General features: G+C 51.1%; 1 protein-coding gene across 1 annotated transcript in view; it reads right to left on the reverse strand.

Moving 5' to 3' along the window:
• Positions 1 to 7,558, reverse strand: part of CYSTM1 (cysteine rich transmembrane module containing 1) — a 28,039-nt gene extending 20,481 nt beyond the window's left edge. Inside the window, exon 1 of the mRNA XM_074916285.1 lies at positions 7,552 to 7,558. The gene's annotated coding sequence lies outside the window, so the exon portion shown is untranslated. The remainder of the gene's footprint in view (positions 1 to 7,551) is intronic.
• Between the last annotated feature and the right edge of the window lie 13,889 nt (positions 7,559 to 21,447).

Raw genomic sequence — 21,447 nt, forward strand, 5'->3', positions numbered from 1 at the left:
AAGTTTTGCTGTGGGTTCTCACCCCAATTAGTAATTCCATGTGAGCTGCAACCAAGACCAACTCCTATGAGCTGGCATAAGGGCTCATATCTGTGGGTTTCCCAATGAGCACCTCTCAGAGACAAAGCTCGAAAGAAGCCAATGTGTCAGTAAAACCCTTCGTTTTTCACAGCACTGCAGGAGGTCCATCAGGAACAGCCAGTACAGCACTGCACAGTCTCACCCAATGTGAAACTTCATTTAGCACTAAACCGAGCAAATGAAGAGATTTCCTTGAGTGTCACTAAGCATTTGGCACATCTGTTGCTGGTTCTCTAACAGGAACTAGTCCACCTGAAGAGAATGACAAGACATTCTTTCCTTTCCCACCCCCCCATTAGTACATTTGCTAAGAGCTAAGTTTGTTAATATATCATTAAGTTTCCTTAAGCTATATTCGAACTCCTTTGTTCCACACTGCCGAGCAAATATTATTTCACTTACCCTAACAGAGGGGTTTTATTTTTAAACAAGCAGCTTACCATACCCCAAAAGGTTCCACTGTCTCCCATAGGGTCTGCAAAAAAGAAATCACTGTAGCAGGAGTACACACACAACATACCACACAGAGAATACATATGACACTATATGTGCATGTATATATACAGACACACAGAGATATCAATACGTAAGAACCACCATCCTATGTGAGAACATAAGTCCCTCCACATCTGTAACCTGTCTTTGACTAAGGCTTAGCAAAATGTGCAAGTACAGGACTATGATGCTTTAAATTGTCCACTTTGGCAACCAACGCACCTTAGAGAAACAAATTCCATCATTAATCTTTGAAAATACATACTTCTTTCTTATTGCTGTAAACTTACTCCCTCATACAAGGCCAACAAACCAATGCGGCTGTTACAGAACTGGTTGGTCACTGGTCCTGACTCCCCTCTTTCAGAACACTCATGAATTCGTTAACTGTTTTTCTCCAGGCATCTCTCCCAAGATGAGGACTCTCTGCTTCTACAAAGCCTGTCCTATTCTGTCATCATTCTTGCCACCCATTGCTATGCCTTTAGTTTTACCATTTGTCTGAGAAGGAGAGAGCAGGCTGCATGAAGCTCTGCTGCACAGTGCTGCAGCACTCTTGCACCTTCTGTCCTCTTCCTAGACCCCTCCCAGGACAGCTCTTGCCATATGCCAAGCCAAACACAGAGCTCAAGCCATACCATGTTAATTGCAACTGCAAGATCCCTCCAAATGGGAATAGCTCATGTAGAGCCTATCACTGCACCCATACAGCTAGGACTATCATCCTTCCCACACACATTACTCACCAAAGCAGGCTTTTCTACCATTTCACTGACCAGGTATCAGACTCTTCCACAAGTCTCTGAAAACAGCCTTACTCTCAACCTGGCAAAGCTTCACCATCCACAAGCTGCCACCTATTTACCCGATTTTACAGAGCAGCACATGGTGGACTATGAATCAAGTGAGATCTACCTTTATTCCATCCGTGTTTATGAATCACTGGGAAGGATTTTTTTCCCCCCTAAACTAGGAAAAAAAAAATCTGTAGCCTCATTTAGATATCTGACCGCCATCTCACTTGGCAAGAGCAGCCCTGCAGCATAGCATGAGGCTCTGAACAGGCAGGATTCTTGGTCAGAAGATAACATGATGCAGGAAAACAACAAGAATGAAGAGAACAAGGGAAAGCGTGATGGAAGGAAAGCTCTTCTGCTAGCACAAGCGGTTTCCAAACAAAGAGCCTTCACACCCCACCAAGAAGACCCAGTTTCACCCTCCTCCCTTCTCCAAAAGGCCATTTACAAGGCTGGTGCTCCCAAACATCTCTTCTGAGGTTAGCATAATTCAGGCCTTCAAAGTGACTGGAGACAAGTATGAACCCACTTCTGTCTGTTGGCACTGACAATACCTTGTTATCTTGGCAAAATTGAAAACAGCATACATAGAAGAACCACCTGCATTTTTACACAGTAGGTGTTCACAGCTGCTAATCCACCTGCAAAGAAATACCAATCCCTACAGACAGATGCCTGCAAGTTGGACCCTTCAAATGCCATCTTCTATGCAAGCGAATCAATCAATACAAAGCTGTATATGTGTGGGGAGATGACAATCTAATCTGGTACTGAAAGAGGGTTAAATACCTTCTATTGCATAGGGAACAGTGCAAGAAATAGCCCCCTGAAAACAAATGGGGGATTAGTAAATTAAACGAAGTAGATCAGCAACCTGGAACACCCAGACAATCTCCCCTCCCCCTGACAAAACCCCAATTAGCAGATTTTAGGAATTTAAAGGCAAGAAGTTGTTTGGGTTTAGGGCAGCAGAACAAGCACCGCACCTCGTTGCATACACCGGTCTAGTCAGGAGGAACCACATTTGGGGCATGTCATGTATTGATTCAGTCGGCCTTTGAACAGATGGAGGGGATGGTGAGAGGCACAGATCCTGAGAAGGGCAACCAGGGCACCCTGATGTAACCCACCCCTTCCAATGCCTGCAGCACTAGGAAGTAGTTTTCCAATACAGAGTTCTAATGGAAAGTACATTTAACATCAACAATCCAGCTCCTGGCAACCAGCCTAGCATTTAAATTACATTTCATATGAACAGTATCCAAATGAAAAAAAAAAATAAGCAGCACAAGGCGGCTTTTAAATGGCACTGGTTCTGTGTTTCCCCCATATCAGCTTCTTTGCAAGTTCCATTTAGTGACTGAATGAAAGGTGTGCTAAGGATAAATTGTAAGAGATTCCATCCTCGCTTGGTTCACCTCCAAACCACCCAGGTTTTCCATCCATTTCCCCAAGCAGCACCATCAGCCCAGAGGAATAGCTGAAGGGGAACTGCACAAGAACTGCACCCATCTTTTCAAAAGTTGCTCAAAACTGATTTACTTCCCAAAAATGCAGGTGCAGGCAGAAGTGGAAAGCCCAGCTTTGTGCTGTCAAAGGAAAAGCTAGAAAATGCTACTTTGTTGAAACCCGTTTCTTTAAGAGGTGTCCTGGGCTATGGGATACTCCATGGTCATTCGGAAGAGGTGCATTTCCTCACTTTCATTCGAGTGGCTGCCAGGCATTTCCTGCACCAAAAAATCTCAGCTGCTGTTCTGAGTGGCTGAAGCCACCAGATCAGAGTGAACAGCAGAGTGGCAGAGTGAAGAGCAGTGGTTCGGGTGAACAAGTATTTAACCTCCCAAGTCTCTCAGCCAGGTGCTGCCTCCTCCCAGTACCCTCCAAGCTCCCTGGTGCCCCGAAGTCTGCCCACCTTTGCAGAGAGCACACCTGATGTGTGAGGCTGACACTTGTGCCCCTACAAACTGCCCCACCTCTCCAGACCTGTCCTCTGTCCCGCCTTCTTGGCAAAACCATCATTGATATGAATGTTTCCAGGTGATTTTGGTTTCAAAAACCAAGGTTTTGATCAGCTCCAAAGGGCCTGTACTCACATTGACAGTATTTGCGTCAGACGCAATGTCCTTTGTAGAGCTTTGCAGTCACAGGATCTGTCCTTGCTGCTCTGACTCCACAGGACTTTCTAACAGTGCAGCCCACACAACACCCACAACAGGCTGGAATGCCAGGATTTTCCTTCTGCAGAGAAGTTTCAATGTCTCGTCAATAGTTCTGAACATACAAAACCTCTTCAGAAATACCACTTGTAACTTATTGCCTAGTTTTCCTGATTGCAATATGCTGTCCACCTACATGTTATGTATGGCAGAAGAAAAGTATGAAGCTGAGATAGTGTAGTTCCTACGATAAAAGTGTTAATGGAAAAAAAAAATTCCAATGCTTTGCTACTGTTATTACATAAACTGCATTCTTATGGGGAAAAAGTTTCAAATTTCTTAGACATCTAACAAAAGGTTTTAAGAACACATGCTTTAACACCAGACTAACAATTACAACGCCGGGAAGTACCACAGCACAGCCCCTCCAGCGTTACAAGCCAAGGCACTTGTTGCTGACACCAGGTGAGACTGCCCAGTTACAGAAGTGCCTGTGGCAAAATGTACAAAAAAGCAAAGCCCTTTACACAGAAATCACTGCAGATATGGGCGTTAACATCGTGGTTTCAGGTTCTGAACACTTTTGCATGCATTGCTCTTGTTCAGGTCTCTGCATACTGTGCTACATTAGATCATTCCAGAAATACATAAATATATTTTGCTCTTAAAGGGATGTATTAAGAAAGTGTTAAGGTGCAACAAGCACCAAACAAAAAAAAAAAAAGAAAATAAAACATCTGATTGTCAAGTTAAACTAGATCCTGCAAATAACAGTTAAAGAAGCAAGCTTTGCTGGTCCAACTGAGAATGTGAATCTCTCAGTACGACCGGCAAGAAAATTAAGAAGCACAGATAATACATTCACTTGTGTTATTTAGATGGTGTTCTGGCAGCATCTCAGCAATGAAACAGCAGTGGTCTTTCATGATAACCTCCCCAGCTCTGATACAGTGACAGATTTAGTGGCAGATACTCCCCAGACTGCATGATGATTTTCTACCATCTCAAGCAGGAAACATGCTGAAGAGCAGCATACAGCTTCTAAGACACAGTAAAGTCAGTGTATACAGACAGAAATACATGCATTTTGTACAGCTCATTACTCAGAGAGAGATTTCTGTGACGAGCTCGAAAATGGAATGAGACAGATTTTTTTTCCTCACGTTTTCTCACTTTTTCTCCTTTTCCACATCTTGCATGCAGCTGTAACACGATGCTTTACTTTGCCTGTACGGCATATACAAGAACCCTCTTTAATGGCTACTTGTCACAGGGCACAAGCAAGTACCTCTGATGTCAAGAAAGCTTTTGCCTTACTCTGTCAGAGGTTCAAGGGAAGCTATTACAGTTCAGGGCACTGCCCTCAATAGTTCACAAAATCGAATAAAGCCACAACAATTCATTGTAATGCTGATGTAGAAATGTATCTTTCTGATACAGTGGAAGAAACAGCAGCTTTTGGTTAGTAGTGGTGGTGCCTGGCATAAGGAACACAATAGACATTTCCAAGTAGGCGCATTCCCCAAAGAGCCCTGCAACCCCGCTGGGCTGTGGGCAGGCACTGAGGCGCAGCACAGCTCCCTCTCCGAGAAAGCTGCATGGTGACAGCAGGAATGCCCAGACATGCTTCCACATAACCAGGTCCCAGCTAGGAAACACTCCCTCGGACAGGAGTGCAGAGGGCGGCACAGCATGGGTGCAAGGCCAAGCGCTTCATACCAAAGCCTGGAAAAGGCAGCATCTCCCATCCTGGGGCGAGCAGCTTCAGAGGCTCCCAGGCTGCCTTGGGGGAAGGCAAGCTGTGGCCAGCAGAATGCTAGACCCGGCAATACTGGCCACCCGCCTGAATGACTCTGGCTTCTTGCTATCTTCCCTATTCCCAAAAATGACAGAGTGCCATTTTCTATTCATTGAGCCACAAGGTTTCGGTTCGTAAACAGGAAGTTGAGAAAGACAACACACAAGTGAGAGAGCAGAAAACATCAATATCAAAGGCAGTTATTTGAGCCCTGCTCATTCAAGTCTTCAGCTCCCACTGGAAGTTTTCACAGCCTCCTGCTAAGCCTACAGCCACACCACAGCGAGATCACAAACAGGCAACAGGAGAAATGCAGGCCTATTTGTTGAAAATTCAGTTACACAAGCTTGCTCTGCTCTCCTAGAAAAAATTAACATATTAATCTGATCATGCATAGAGTTATGGCTGAAAACAGGTAGCTCCTCTGTTTACTGTCAACACAGCCCTCCAGGTAATTCTCCATCATCCCAGCTCAACACTACAAGCAGGAATATCGCTGCTTATGCTTACAGAACACCTCCGGTTTTTGAGCAGCAAAACACTGCCCATTTTAAATGTAATGTGGACCCAGGGGGACACATGGCAGCAAAACACAGGAGTCCTCTTCTCTAACTGACACCAAGGTACCACCTCACAAAGTCTGTTCAGCTCACATCGGAGTCCCCCACCCATGTCAGAGCCACTCGTTTACAGCACATTTTTCTTCTCTCCTTTGACCTCTGAGCGAGGACACCCACCAGCCTCTGCAGATTATCAGTTACTTCTCTTAAACTGTTAGGGGAATGACAAATCAGTATTTTAACAAATTTTTAACAGATTTTCCAACATGCACACTAATTCCTAACCATCCCCAAAAAGCACCTAAATACTATCACTAAAATTTATCAAGTCTCAGCGTTTTCAGCCTCCTCCTCAGTCTATCTGATACAGTATTCTTATTACCGAAAGTTTCTAGGAAGCGTCAGCCTTTTTATTAAAGCAAGTGATGCAGTTGAAAAAAAAAAAAACATTTTCTGGCACAGCAGCATTTGCCACACCTTGTATCTTGTCACTGTATCTACCATAGCACAAAGGAGGAGGCAGCTGCTCAGCACATTTTAACTCATCCACACTTACTGCCTTACCAAGACTTTAGTCAATTGGGTTGTTCACACAGGTCTTATAGCAAAGACATCAAAAGCAACAAGCACTTTTTTCTGTCCCCTTTCAGATAGAGCTAGACACAGATCTGGGATGACTGGGACAGATTGCGGCACTGCCCCAGACAGAGGGGCTCTCCCCCCTGCTATCAGAAGGGGCTGCCAGATCAGTGTGGCAGAGGAAAGGAGGCAAGTACTCCCCTTTCCTCATTCTGCTATTTCACCGTGACATTTAGTTATCCAAATGAGGTCTCCAACAGCTACAGGAACAGGAAATATAAAACCAGGACAACTATAATGGCTTTTAAACACACGATGCAGCATTATTATTTTTATTCAGGGAGTGCTAGCATACCTCTTGCTCTACACTAAATAAGCCCATCAGTATTAAACATGCCCATCTGCTCTGAGCACAGATGCCTGCCTTCCTCTTCTCCCCCCTTGTTGCATAAACAACCGCAGCCGAGCAGCATGTTCTCCCTGATGCATAAGGTAGGACTGTACAACCCCACAGGCTCCCTGCAATGAAGCCCAAAAGAGTTTAAAACAACTTTTTTTATAACAAACGCATCGTTAGAGCTGGCAGAGAGGGAGAGACACCCCTGGGTCAGCAGCACGGTAGCCCAGGCCTGCCGGGGGGCTTCACTGGCGACCCATTCCGCTGCTCCAGAACAGCGCCCGCCTGACCCGACCCCGGGGAGCGGCACCACCGGGGGGAGCAGCACCCACACCTGCCCTCCCAGAGGCGGGACGGTCCCTCTCTTCACCCCGAGGTCTGCCTCCTCAAAGCAGTAACTCTGACCAGCGCGGCCCCCGCCGCCAGGGGCCCACGCCCGAGGCCCAGTCCTGCCCCCCCGCCCGGCAGCGCCCAGGGTCTCCTGGACCGCCGGGCTCCCCTGCACCGCTGCCGGCTCACAGCCTCCCCCGACACACGCCAGGGCACGGGGCCAGCCCGTGCCCGGCGCTCACAGCCCCTCACACTCACCCGCGGGCCCCTCAGCCCCACGCCCGGCGCTCACAGCCCCTCACACCCACCCGCGGGCCCCTCAGCCCCACGCCCGGCGCTCACAGCCCCTCACGCCCACCCGCGGGTCCCTCAGCCCCACGCCCGGCGCTCACAGCCCCTCACACTCACCCGCGGGTCCCTCAGCCCCACGCCCGGCGCTCACAGCCCCTCACACTCACCCGCGGGCCCCTCAGCCCCACGCCCGGCGCTCACAGCCCCTCACACTCACCCGCGGGCCCCTCAGCCCCACGCCCGGCGCTCACAGCCCCTCACGCCCACCCGCGGGCCCCTCAGCCCCACGCCCGGCGCTCACAGCCCCTCACGCCCACCCGCGGGTCCCTCAGCCCCACGCCCGGCGCTCACAGCCCCTCACGCCCACCCGCGGGTCCCTCAGCCCCACGCCCGGCGCTCACAGCCCCTCACGCCCACCCGCGGGCCCCTCAGCCCCACGCCCGGCGCTCACAGCCCCTCACGCCCACCCGCGGGCCCCTCAGCCCCACGCCCGGCGCTCACAGCCCCTCACGCCCACCCGCGGGCCCCTCAGCCCCACGCCCGGCGCTCACAGCCCCTCACGCCCACCCGCGGGCCCCTCAGCCCCACGCCCGGCGCTCACAGCCCCTCACGCCCACCCGCGGGCCCCTCAGCCCCACGCCCGGCGCTCACAGCCCCTCACGCCCACCCGCGGGCCCCTCAGCCCCACGCCCGGCGCTCACAGCCCCTCACACCCACCCGCGGGTCCCTCCGTTCCCGCCGCTACCTCAGGCACTGCCCGTCTCGCGCTGCCGCCCGCACCTGCTGCGCGCTCGGTGGCGGGCGGTGACGTCACAGAGCGGAGGCGGGGCACGGCGCGGGGCCCGTCACGAGCGGGGCGGGGCGCGGGGGGCCGGTGGGGCCCGGCGGGTCGGGCCGCGCCGCGGGAGCGCAGCGCCCGTCTGGGCCGCGGGTCAGGGAGCGGGTGCCGGCCCGTGGGAAGCGGAGACTTATAGGAAATGAAGCCAAGCGAGGTCTGAAAAGGGGAATTAAAACAAAAAGAGAAGCGTGGCTGAGCAAGAGCGGAAGGAAGGAAAGAGGAGGCACTGCGCAGAGATGGGGCCAAGGTGGGAACGGGGGGGCTCGTCCCCCTGACATTAAAGGAGGGCTCTGCCGCACCCCCCAGGGAGGTCCCGCAGCCCCCGGGTGCCCTCGGGCCGGGCAGGGCCCGCAGCCGCGGTCCCTTCTGCTGATAACGGGAGACCAACGGGCGTGGAAGGGCCGAGCCCAGAGACTGCGAAAGCAATTGCTCAGGTTTGCCCAGATAAAATAGGTCAGGGACACAGGGCAAAGGATTAAATTACCATTCCTGCCCTGCTCCGCAGGTGACCGTGACTCACGGTGGTGGCCGGGGGCGAGGGGCCAGCCATGGCCACGCCGAGCGAGGCTGGGGCTGCGGCAGCGGGATGTGGTGATCGTGGGGAGCGGAGGGGCACGACCCTCCTGAAATCACCTTCCTTTTCCCCTTCATCGGTTAGTAGATCTAATCAGGCCAGTTTAATGCTGGGTCCCCAATGAGGCTCAGCCAGGAAGAAATTATTTAAATTAGTTACATGACATGCTGTATTCTTGGGCAAGAGAAAACCAAGGTACACAGCTACTACTGCTGTGTATGAAGAACCCAGCACCCTAAGTGCATCCTAAATGAAACCTTGGGCTGATGGGAGGTGTGGGAGACCGCAGAGAGCCCTTCCCAGGCAGCCGGCTGCTCTGGCAGAGACTGTGGTTCACTGGATGCAGGGAATCAACTGCCAACGCACCCTGCCCCTGCCTCATCTGCCCTAACCACGCTGCCCTTCTCAAATCTGGCAGAGCCTCCCCGGAGGCAGTTTACTCTGCAAAATGGGAGAAAATGAAGAATAAAAAAAAGGGAAAAAAATCCTCTGAGTCATTTTGTGCCATGCCAGTGAGCCCAGTGACTTGTGCAAAGGGCGTGAGGAACGGGAGAGTTGGTGTGGAGGGGCCAAGGGGAAGGCACTGCTCATGCGGCCTTGAGGAGAGGCCACTGCTGCCCTGCCCTGGAAGCTGCAGACCAGTTCCCTCATGCACAGCTTTCTTTGACCTAAGATATTATTTACATATGCATTTGTAAATGATACTGCCTGGCCAGGTACCTTGCAGCAGACACAATATACATTGTTCCACTGGTTAACATTAAACTTGTTTTGGTCCTTTGCTCGGGTGCCAGTGGGCACGCACTGTTGTCTTGTTAAGCATTAACTGAGAAAGCAGCTTGAAAAACATTGCTTGGCTTCATTAAAATCTTAAAATGACAGTTGATACTTAAATATCCTTATTACCCCTGCTGTCCAGGCTTTAGTGCTCTTACTACTCCTCCAACAGAAAGTTATATATTACTTTCTAGGTGCAGATATATTTACTGTACCCTGGAAACAAGGCTGCAATGTAATGCCATACAACAAATTGGGATTTAGCTCCTACCAAGAGAAAACAAGACAGCTCTCCCCTGGGACAAGAAGAGGCAGGTCTCCCACTGAACAAGGACACTTGGAGGGTACATTCACCCAGTTTGCATCAGGTGTGTTAGCACATCCCCAGAAGTTAGCTGAGAGGTGGTGGGAGCATCCTGGAGGTGATGCACATGTAGAACTAGTGGGTTCACATGAGTTCCCATACAGGCTTCACTACACACTTGTGTGCAAATGCCATGTGGCCAGTACTCAGTCGTAGCTGAGGCAGGAAACTCCTGAGACAGACTAATGCGATCGTTTTAAAACGTTCTCTGATATGCTGAAAGACAGACTGGCTTTTGCACCTACAAAACCAGTCCTCTTTGCACTTTTTTTTTACTGGTGATTTTCTCCTTTGCTTTCTCCTGTTCCCTAATATGACCCACCGTTATTAGCAGATGTGGGAAGGCAGCTGTGAATAATCTTTACTGGGAAACCTGTGCTGCCTGGAAACTCTGGTTTAGCCACATTTATCTTCCTAGCCCTCCCCACGCCTGACAAACTCAGTGGCTCTGTAATCACAGCTTTTCTCTTTGGTGTTTACTTTTTTCATTCTGATTGCCTGAAAGACACAAACCAGAGAGAAAGACTTGACCTTGTAAAGGGTGAATGCAGAAGCTGCACCTACACAGCACGTCAAACTGCAGAGAAGAGGTGAACCATAAGAAGGGGAACAGCAGAGTGCAAAATCAGTGCCCAGAGGACTTGCCATGGTTGCTTGCCCCCATTCTTGCCACTTTTTGCACTTCTTTCCACACAGTCATTTGGTTAAAGCTGTTGCAAAAGCCTTGTGAAACACTCCGCTGTCTTGCAAGAAGGTTATGTGAGACTACAGCTTGCAAGCAGGGCAGTTTTGCTGGCTATTGGTTTTGGCAGAAGTGTCTGCAGGGCAGAAGGGCTCAGGGAGTCCTTGTCCTTTTCCCTGTGACAGTGCCAGCTGAAGAGATCCGGGTCCATCCTCACACTCCCACCAGCCTCTGTGTTTATTTCTACCACATGCCAGTGCCTCTGTACAAAAATACCCTTTAGGAATTGTGGGCAGATCCAGGATCAATATAAGATCTCAAAATGAAAATGCTGCCTGGGAGGATAAAGTCAGTGGATCTGCAATCTGTGTGCTCAGACTCCAGGGCCTGCCTGGGGCAAAGGTCTTTCTTACCCATCAACTGTACTATCAAGAAATTTTTCTGACTTGTGTGATAAAAATTAGCAGTTTTAAAGTTCAGGTTCATAGTTCCTTTGAGAGACACAGATGGCGTTAGGTGTTTGTCTGCCCTGCCGGGAGCTGTGCCCGCATGTCTGATCTGAATCAAATGAGCAGTGCTGAATCTGGGAGTGGATGGGACTTACACTCCTGACAGCAAACCATGGTCCTGTGAGCAGAGAAGCAGCAGCAACCCAGGCTGAAAAACCCACATGTGAAGTGGGCTGCTGCTGTGCTGGTTGGTCCAGCCTGTCACACCCTCCTGGCACGATGCTATTGAACAGATACAATGTCCCTTCATACCTTGCCAGCCTTACCTGGGTGAATCTAAGCCCTGTGCTCTAAAAACTGGCTCTGCAACAGAGAAGTGATGGTTGTTCATCCCTCCTTCCTCGGAATGGATTCTGGTGTGCTTCCCACTGACTTATGAAACCCTCCAATTGATCTGTGTCTCAGTTGCCCTGTCAGGTGGTGAAATGGAGTATTACTGGCAGCATCTTCTCCTCTCCCTTGCCTTCTTCAAAGGGCTGGGAAGCACCACCTGCTAGAGCAGTGCAGAAGCCTGTTACATTGCTCGCTGTGCCCTGACCCCATGCAAGATAGTCCTGAAGTTGATCTGCTCTTCTGCTCGCACGTCCCAGGGCTCTGCGTCCTTCCCAAGCTGCTGTCTGGTGCTGGGACTCTCTGAAGACTGGGGTCTCTGTGCTCCATCACACTCAGTGTCTTTTGATCTCTGCCTGCTTCATGCTCATCTCAGACTCCCACCCAGTAAAGTAAGATTTATGCTGGAAGATAAGATAGGAAGGCTGTTATATTTGGGTATGTGAAAATAAAACATCATCAAGGGCCGGGCTGATCACTAGTGGAAAGAGAGCAGATCACCTGGCAAGGCCCTAGGCTCAAGGACCCCATGTGAAGGTGCCTACTGCAGGGGAAGCTAGAGCTCTTCTGCTATACCAGGGTAAGAGATGCTTGGGATGTATCTCAAATACATGAATGTTCCCTGCACTCCAGTGTGGCTGGTAGATCATTTTGCTGTGCCTCAGTTTTCCTATATGCAAGAAAAGGCTGAGAACAGGCCACCCCTGAAAACGTGGATTTCAACTCACCATCATTTGTAAATTATGTGAAGAAACTCAAGGCTGCGTGCTGTTGGAAGGACAATGTCATCTGTGCAGAAGAAAGCATGCAGCAGAGCTACAGGATTGACTTCCAAAGGCAGATGTGATCCCTTTGCTCTCCAGCTGGTGTATTCCGAAGGGGTAACACTGAGGGGTTTGAGCAGACAAACCTTGGTTGCCCTCGAGGGGATGGTTTAGTCTATTGCTCCTACAGCCATCAATGCTGAGGGAGCTGATCAGGAAATACCCATTACCTCCTTGACTGAGTGCTCTGCAGCAGCTGAGGCGGGACACATTTCAGCTCTGCTGACTCCGCTCCGGAGGTGTTTAAGCCATGCGAATCCAAGACAGCAGCAGCAGTAAGCCAACAGCAAGACATCATTCCTGGACTGGCCTGGCTGTGATTCAGCAGAAGACATCAATGGAGGCTTGCTTGCAGGAGCAGATGTGGGCTGTGGAAGTCTTACCTTTGTTTAGATCACAGGCCCCCTGTGTGGTTTTTTCTCCAGGAACCCTGAGCAATGCCAGAGAGGCCTGCTGGCTGCGTGGGACTGCAGGGAGATGTGCAGAGCAGCAGCACTGCAAGTCTTGGATGCAAAGGAGTGAGTGGAGAAGGCATGGGAATGGTCTGAAAGTGATCTGTGTAGAGCCAGAGCAGCTCCCAGCTGGGAGGAATTCGCCTGTGGACACAGGACTTTGCAGCCCTGTCATATTTGGAGTACCTGGTGACCCATGATGTTGATGCTCTGAAGAACATACTGGCTGCTGTGGGAGGCCAGGCAGCAAATGCCATAATGCCTGTAGAGGGGAATTGTCCCTGAGAAGTGCTGTTTTAAGAGGGGCCTCACAGATGGGATAACCTGTTCTTGCTGTAGTCCACGGTCTTATGGCAGGGCTATGTGGATCTAGGCCTCTAAAGGGCCAGGATTTTCATCTCTCATCAGGATCCTGTTTCATTACTCTGATGCTGGTCCCTGCACAGCTAAGAGGCTGTAGGCAGACACCTGGTGTTTGGAGGATGTTAGGACAGCAGTGCTTTGAATATAAATAGGATCTGCTCAGCTGAACTGGTGCAAAAGAGCTTCAAAGCAGCTATAAATCAGCCTCAGAGCAGCCCCAGTTGGGTCTGGACTCCTGGGCAGACCCCTTCTCCCTCCTTGCACTGTAGAGTGAGGGGTAGGAGCTGGAGATGACCCATTCCCCACTCCAAAGAGACCTACCTGCATGGCCAGGAGGCTGGGGCAGTGCTTCGGGTGGCCTGGACAGTTGAACTGCTGCCACTGCAAAGAGTGTGATGTGTGTGGAGTATATGTCCATGTGGACACAATGCTCCAAGCCCAGGCAAGTCTGGGGAGAGGAGGTGGTGCAAGATGAGACTGAGCACAGGGGACTTCAGTGAAGGTTTTACCAGGGTCCTGAATGATGGCTGCAAAGGGGGAAAAGATGAGATTTCACAGGGGGAATTATATCTTGATGGCTGCAGTTTTATGCTGTTAGTAGGCAAACCACCACCCTTCAGAGCAGCCCTTGGATCCTGGAAGGCAGACAGAAAAGCATTAGAGAAGGCAGTAACATGGGCGCTCTCATAACAGTGCCTTGTGCTTCCTACAAAGAGTTTTATCCCAAGAATGCTGAGTGCTTTGCAAGATCCTAAATAATTAAGCCTCAAAGCAGTACCGTGCAAGACAGAAATAACTCCCTCCCTCCTAAAATTCATTTGGGGTGGCCCACAGTGGTGTGATCCAAGGGGCAGGGCAGGAAAGGAAAAATTATCCCCCTGAGCTGGGGGGGCTGAGCTGGGATTTCCCTGTCCCCAGTTCTGCAGGGACATTTGGTGGGACAGTCAACCGTCACCAGGGTAGGAGGCAGTGGCTCAGCAGCAGTCCTGTTCAGATCTTGATTTTGTGCAGTGTTTCTCAGTGGTTGGAATGATCATGGGTTTTGGCCCTGGTCCTGGAAGAACTGGGCATGCCACATACCTGGAAAACAGACCTCCTCTGTCCAAGGGCTCTACACATCACATGCATGAGTCACTTCGAGCCCTGTGACCAGTGTTGGAAGCTCCCTGTGCCACTAACCAAGGCGTTTTGACTCGAGCAGTACCAAACTTCACAGGACACCTGTGTGATCTGCCCACAGCCCTTCTGCCAGCGCTGCCCCACGGCCAGTCCTGACCCACAGGACCTGCTGAAATCAGACCCTTGCAGAGTTGCACCCTGGCCACTGGCAGGGTCCTTCCCTTGCACTCATGAATCTCATTTGCACACTATTTATATCCCATGGGACAGCATGTAGCTGCTGCTCCCTATTAATAAAGGGCTATGCCAGCCCCTTTTCAGCCAGCTCCCCTATTGCTGTGGACTGACCTTACTTCCAGATGCCTCAGCAGCAATTTAGCAGCTTGAGGGCACAGGGAAATCCCATGTGTATCTTTGTGGGTGTTCTGGTTTGTTTCTGACATTGGCTTTCCACCTCCCAGTAGTGGGACCCAGGTAATTTCAGCCTTGCCTGTGCTGGAGAGACATGGCATGGCAACTTCTGCACTTGAACTCCAGTTCTGGTGTGAACAGCATCACTGCTGTGTTGCCATGCAGGTCAGCCCAGGAAAACCTCCTGCTTCTTGAGGCACTGGCACAGAAAGGTGATGGAGGCAGGGAGGTGAAGGCTGAAATCACCCTAGGAAGTATTGGAAGTAGCAGCTGAGCCTGGGGAAAATCCCAGTTGTAGAAGATCATGAAATGCAGACAACCTGAATGACCTTCACTGCCAGCTCAGTCTGTTTAGGTGTGGAGGCTAAAGTCTTGTCTTGGGCTAAAGTCTAGTCTTGGGCTCGGGGAGGCTGTGCCAGAGGGATCAGCTGCTCCCTAAGCAGCAAACACTCCAGTTGCAAGGCCTGGGTGCCTGGCCTCTCCTCTCCAAAAGAGCAGGTTGGGAATGAACTTCTTTCCTCCACCTACAGTGGGAGTCCCTCTCCCTGCTCATGTCTACCCCCAGATGGGACCCTGTGGCTCCCAGGCCTTTTAGGGTGCCTAGTCTCCACTTCTGACTGGCTTCCTGCAGGAAGCTCAGCTTGTGCAGTTCTGTTCCCTGTTCTTATACCTGCATTTCTCTCTGCCGGGATGCTTTATTCCTCACAGGGCCTGCTCTTGTGTTGTACAGCCCCTTGTCCCACCTGGATTAATGGGATGACTCTTAAGTCCTTGAACCTATGCAGGGAGAGAGGCTTCATCAGCTGAAGCCAACAGCAGCATCAAAGACCTCTGCTTTATGTTGAAGGACTGTCCTCAGCAGCAAAGGGGTCTGCGGTGATGGTTTATACCAAAGTCCTCCAAAATGCCTGCTGTAGTTCAGTTAGTGGAGATAGGGCCGAAATTTTCCTCCTGTGGTGGCAGGAGGCTTTCCAGGAGTTGGGGCCAGGCACCCATGGACTGGCACTGCCAGGCTGATGTGGGCCCAGGGTCCCAAAACCTGGCTAGAGTGCTGCTCACTACCTTGCTCAGCAAGTCAAGCCCTGCAGCTCATCAGAGTAGGTTTTGGAGCCCTTGGACTGTCCTTCCAGGGGGATTAGTGCATATTTGTGGTTTCTGGGAGCTCTAGAGGCATCTTCCAGTGGGCTTCTGACATTAAAGCATCCTCACAAAGAAATCAAACCATGTCTCCTCTGTTGTGGAATATGTGTAAGCCCTTGGCCCCATTCAGGGGCCCATTTGTGATGTCCTGGAGCCCCAAACCCAAGCACAGCTTTGCTTAAGCCTTTTGGTTGGGGTTTATCAGGCTCACCAGGCCTCCACTGCAGGGGGAAGCTCTGAGAGGGCTGCAGGGCTGGTTAGGTCAGTTTTTAGGTGCTCTGTGCCTGTTGTGAGCTCTCTGCCCTGTTGGGTGTGCTAACGGCCACAGTGGTGCAGCTGTCCTAGCATGGATGAGGCTGAGCAACCTCTGCAAGAGGTGCTGGAGCCACTACCATAGCTCAGCTCAGTGCACAGCCTTCTGACTGCCGCTAGCATACCTGTGTCACACTGGGTTCCCCTCCCAGACACCCAGGCCTTCTGCATCTGCTTCTTTTGGGTCCTGTGCCTCCACAGCTGGGCTGACTCCGGCATTTGAACTTCCGAAGAAGGAGTTTAGATCTCCAGCCCACACAGCACCACGCAGCCCCAGGACCCCTCCTGTCCTTGGCTGCCAGAGAAACCCTTTGCCACAGTGGGACAGATGAAGGGACAGGCTTGTTCTGCATCACAATGCACTGGCACCCTCTAATGACACAGTTATGTATACTCAGTAGATGCCTGGGTTGCTCACCGCAGTCCTTCCTACCACGCTGGCACTGACTGGTTCACAGGTATTTTGGAGGCTTCGGTGCAGCAGGGCTACAGGCTGGGTTGCCCCTTCTTCCACCCTGCTCTACTTCAAATCCTCAGCCTCAGCTCACCGTGCTGCAATTTGTAAACAGGGGCCATGTGAGACAGCAAAAAGGGTTTGTGTTTGTGTATTGCTTCTGCCAGGTACAGTGTCAGCGAGGACTTCATTCCATCCCTCTCAGGCCCTGCAGCAAAGCCAGCTGTAGTTGCCCCTGCGCTGCTGGAATGGGAGAGCTGGTGAGCCTGCTGCCGGGTCATGTAACTCCAGATTTTGGCCGTGCTGACCAAGATAGCTCAGGAAACCCCTTTGCTCTTAATTGTCCAGCCCCAGAGAAACCAGGAGAGTTTGCCAGCTTGATCTCTTCAGGCTCCAATCTCTTCTTCCCAGTCCACTTTCAGACAAAGCCAGAGCATGTGTGGCTGAAACAAGATTGCTCAACTTCATCCCAAATGATGCTGAAATGAGAAACTGAGCTGCACAATAGCCACAGCCTTTGTCTGCTTGGTAACATTGTGCTTTGGTCAATAGTCTGGATGGCCAGCATGGGCTTCAGAGAGGCACAGCAAGGCACTGTGTCCTGCATGGCAGGTCAGGGAGAGACTGGGCTTCCCTGGAAGCTGCCTCAGCTTCCTGAGCCCCTACAGTGTGGCTCTGAAAACCTGGTGAAGTTATCAGAGTTTGGCCTTGCTCAGCAAAACTGATTCAGCCATGCTCAGCAAGGTGCCAAGACCCAATGTCAGAGCCTGCCACAATGGCAGGGTCTTCTGGCATAGGGTGGACAAATAGGGTCAGCTTTTCCCTGGATGTTTTGTTAGGTTGACAAAAAGTGCCCTGGATTTGAGTTTGGACCTCTGGATTAGCAGGGCATGTCCCAGTGCTGTCCCGCAAGTCTCATGACCAAAGTCAATATCTTTCTACCTCTCCACTGGGAAACAGGGAGAGGAGCTGGGGAGCGGTCCTGGAAAAAACAGGAATGTGCATCCTTGTGCAAACAGGCCAGCAAGAATCTTGAACAGTGAATCAATAGCATGACCAGGGCCAGGGACAAAGTGGTCCAAGGGATGCCTTTGCCTCCTGTGTCTTGAGACAGGCAGCAGAGCGCAGGGGAAGGAGCTGCAGTCCATGTCTCAGGGTACCCCCCCAACAGCTCTCGCGGGAGCTGCCCAGCATTATCGTCCTCCCAGGAAATGTCCCCAGAAACCTCTCCCTGCAAGGCGCGATGGTTGTGGTTGGGAAGGCCTTTGGGGACTCTATACAAAACAGGATAGGGGTGGGATGGGAATGGGGATGGAATGGGTGTGGGTATGGGTATGGAATGTGGATAGGGATGAGGATGTAAAAGGAGTAGGGTGGGATGGGAATGGGGTGGGGATGACACACGGATGGGTTGGGGATGGGGATTGGGATGAGGTTTGAATGGGGTGGGGAAGCAGATGAGATAAAGATGGGGAGTAGGATAAAGATGGGGAGGAAAGGGGAAGGGTGGGATAGAGGTGGGAAGGGGAAGGAGTGGGGTAGGACGGAAAGGAATGGGACTGAGATAGAGATGGGGAGAGAAGGGGGATAGGAAAGAGTTAGCTCTTTTTCAGAGAAGCGCATGTTCAGATGGCGGCTTGCACTAGCTCAGCCACAATTGGACACAAGCACCCCTGGAAAGCACTGAATGCCTTTCTCTGCTGTTGTTACCCCAAGGGGCTCTGCTGCTCAGCCAACCAACTGTACTGGCAGGTTTTTATTTTACATTTATTTTTCTAATGGCTTGGGTGGCCTGAAAACTTAAGCAGTGAATTGTGACTGCTCAAGATTGGGTAAAAATCCACACAATGAATATGCACTGCAGTGTGACACCAGGGATGAGTCACTGAAATTGCAATTAGGAAAGAAAGTAACATCGGGTTTACAAGCTTCTTTCCAGGAGCATTGCATTTCTCCTGAATTACGGTGGTTTGGACTGGTTTATGAGACATTGCCCCATGTCAAAGAGTAGATAGAAATGGAAGAAGTGGTAGCTGATATAAAACAGTTAAAGGAGGAAGAAAAAATAGCATTGATTTTTACAGTGAGAGCATAGGTGCTTTGGGAGAGACATGTGGAGGTGAGCAGAGGAAACCATAGCAAAACCCAGGGATGTGGGACAGTGGAGTTGTGCCCTGACATGGGTCCAAGGTGATGCAGGTAACCTGGGCAGAAAGGGCACACAGGGGAGGAGTCCCTGGGAGTGATGGGACTCCCATGAATGTCCCCTCCTCAGCTATCCAACTCTCAGCACCTTGCTGGATAGAACGTCTGCAGAGTGGAGCAACAAAGGAAGATGCATCACCCATGGACTGCAGTGCAGCAGGAGTCCTGGAAAGCAAAAGTCAGTATTTGATTGTCTTCCAGTAGCTTTATTTTATCTTTCGAGAAAGGCACATACTGCTTTGCAATGGGCAAGGGTGTAAAGCACTGAGCAAAGCTCTATTGCGAATGAGGCATATATAATCTTTATGGCCTTGCACTAGCATCAGGTTTCAGCAAGTCCTGGTGACAAGGCTGGACACAGCCCTCCAGTCCCCATGGTGCCACAGAGACTTCTGACCCCTGCAGTTGCCATCACCTCTTCAGCAAACTGCCCCAGCACTGGGAGGAAAGGCCAGCAGTTCCCAAGGGGCTGGGCAGGGCTTGGACATGGGGTCAGGCTTGGCTCCATTCAGAGATCAGCACCTGCACAAGAAGCTCTGCAAAACCTGGGGCCCTGACGATTCAAATTGTCACCTCCATGCCAGGAAAGAGACAGAGCTGTACCACCCATGCTAGGACCAGGGCAGAGGAAAGCTGCTCCTCACCCGGCCCCAGGCAGGCAGCAGGCATCAGCCAGCTCTGAACAATCCTCGAGTTCATCTGCTTGGATTTACATTTTAAAAATTATTTTAATTAAACACAGAGATGTTACAAGGTGGAGACCAGATGGCTGCTGCTGCCGTTGGGAAGCAGAGCCCTGCCTGCTTGCTGTGATCACTCTCCTGCACTGCCTCCATCCCCAAAGTGTCAGGATACAATACTAGGAGGGAGCCATCAGCACAAGTGGCGTTTTCCTGTGCCCTGATGCTCCCAGCAGCCATCAAGGAAGCCAGCTGGTCCAGCCTCTGAGGACAGATTTCCCAGCTCACACTGTCCTGGGGGAAATCCTGGCAGGAGGCTTCTGGGGTGTTGGCATTTCTTCCCTCTAGTTTTTCCTCCTTTTCTGGGGACTCCCTTCTCCCGGAGCAGCATGTCTGGCAGCAGCCATGCCCATGCCACTGTTGGCAACCAAAGCAGCATGTCTATGGGTCATGCTTGGTGCCAGTGATGGGATGTCTGCCAGCTACTGACTACTTTCAGCCCAAGTCCTTTCTGTCCCCAGGCTCCCAGATGTGCTAGACGTGAGCCCTTGTTGGAGCACGATTTGTATCTCCATCGTTAGGACCATAGGAAGAAACAGATGCTAGTTAGTCCCCTCTGTCACTGGAGACAGTGTTCTGGTGGTGGCATCCAGCAGCACCTTTAACCCCAGCGGGGAAAGTCCCTCAGTACTAGTTAATACACAGTGTGGCTATTCCCAAATATTTTGTTCCATACCATGGGAAATTCATGTCCCCGAGAGGCCAGGGACCAGAGCTCCTGGGCTTCTTGGGGATGGTCTCCTGCCCCTTAATGCCAGCTGCTGTGTGGTCAGACTGTCCCCAGCCAGTTCCCGGTCTGAGGACAGTCATGCCCTGAATGGGCAGCTGCAGGTGGTCTGTGTCCCCGGTAGCCCAGGGGACCTGCAGCTCTGGGCAGCAGTGGCAACCACCACATCAGTTAATCTGAGGAGACTGAGCCCGGCTTATGGCTGTCCCTGCTGCATCTGCTGGTGGGTGAGCATGGCGTGGAGCTTGGGATCCTCCCTGGCCAAGGATGTTTGAACCTTGTAAATGTCCTGGTGAAGGAGGTTGCTGAACTTTGGTGCTTGCCAGGAATTTCAGAGTTGAAGATCAATTATTTACATACCTGACACTCATTATGCAAGGTTTACACCCCATAAAACAGCAGCACAGTGTGTGGCCTGATCTCCAATGAAGTACCCGTCTCAGAGTGGCAAAACTGCAGGGCAAGCTGTGGAATGGGATGTCTGTGCAGCACTTCACCCCGATATGCACCTTTTGGCTAATCAGACTAATCTCAGTCTGCCTAATTACACCTTATCCTTGCCCTGAAATCCCAGGAACATGCTCCACAAGAGCACTTCATAGCTTTGACTGCAGGGCACACCAGCTTGCTGGTTTTAGGAGCATATCCCAGATAGTAAGGAGCTCAGTGGCATCCACTTTTGAACATGTCCTTCTGAAGACAGCCAGAGACAAGCTGGGGAGCAGCAGGCATGGCTGCAGGACATGACAGCGTGAAGATGTTTGATCTCTTCAGATTGACACAAGGGAAGACTCAGTGCTGATCAACATGGGGTGCAATGTCTGAAAACAGCTGCCTTTTGGCTCCAGGAGGAGAAAATATGGAGGATTCACAGCTGGCTAGACAGATTTGGACTGAAAAATAACCCTGTCTGTCTGCTGAGGACCGATGGAGGGTGATGTTGGAGTCTTGGATGCCTCATCCTGAAGGTCAGGACAGGGCGAGACAGGCACCATTGACTTCAGGGTACTGAGGGGAGAGGGTGAAAAGCAAGCTCATAACCCTGGACTTCAGCAGAGTAGACTTTGGCCTCTTCATAGGTCTGCTTGGAAGAGTCCCATGGGATAAGGCCATGGAGGGAAGACAGGCATAGGAAAGCTGGT

Source organism: Athene noctua, chromosome 12 (assembly GCF_965140245.1).
Source record: "Athene noctua chromosome 12, bAthNoc1.hap1.1, whole genome shotgun sequence".
Taxonomy (NCBI): Eukaryota; Metazoa; Chordata; class Aves; order Strigiformes; family Strigidae; genus Athene; species Athene noctua.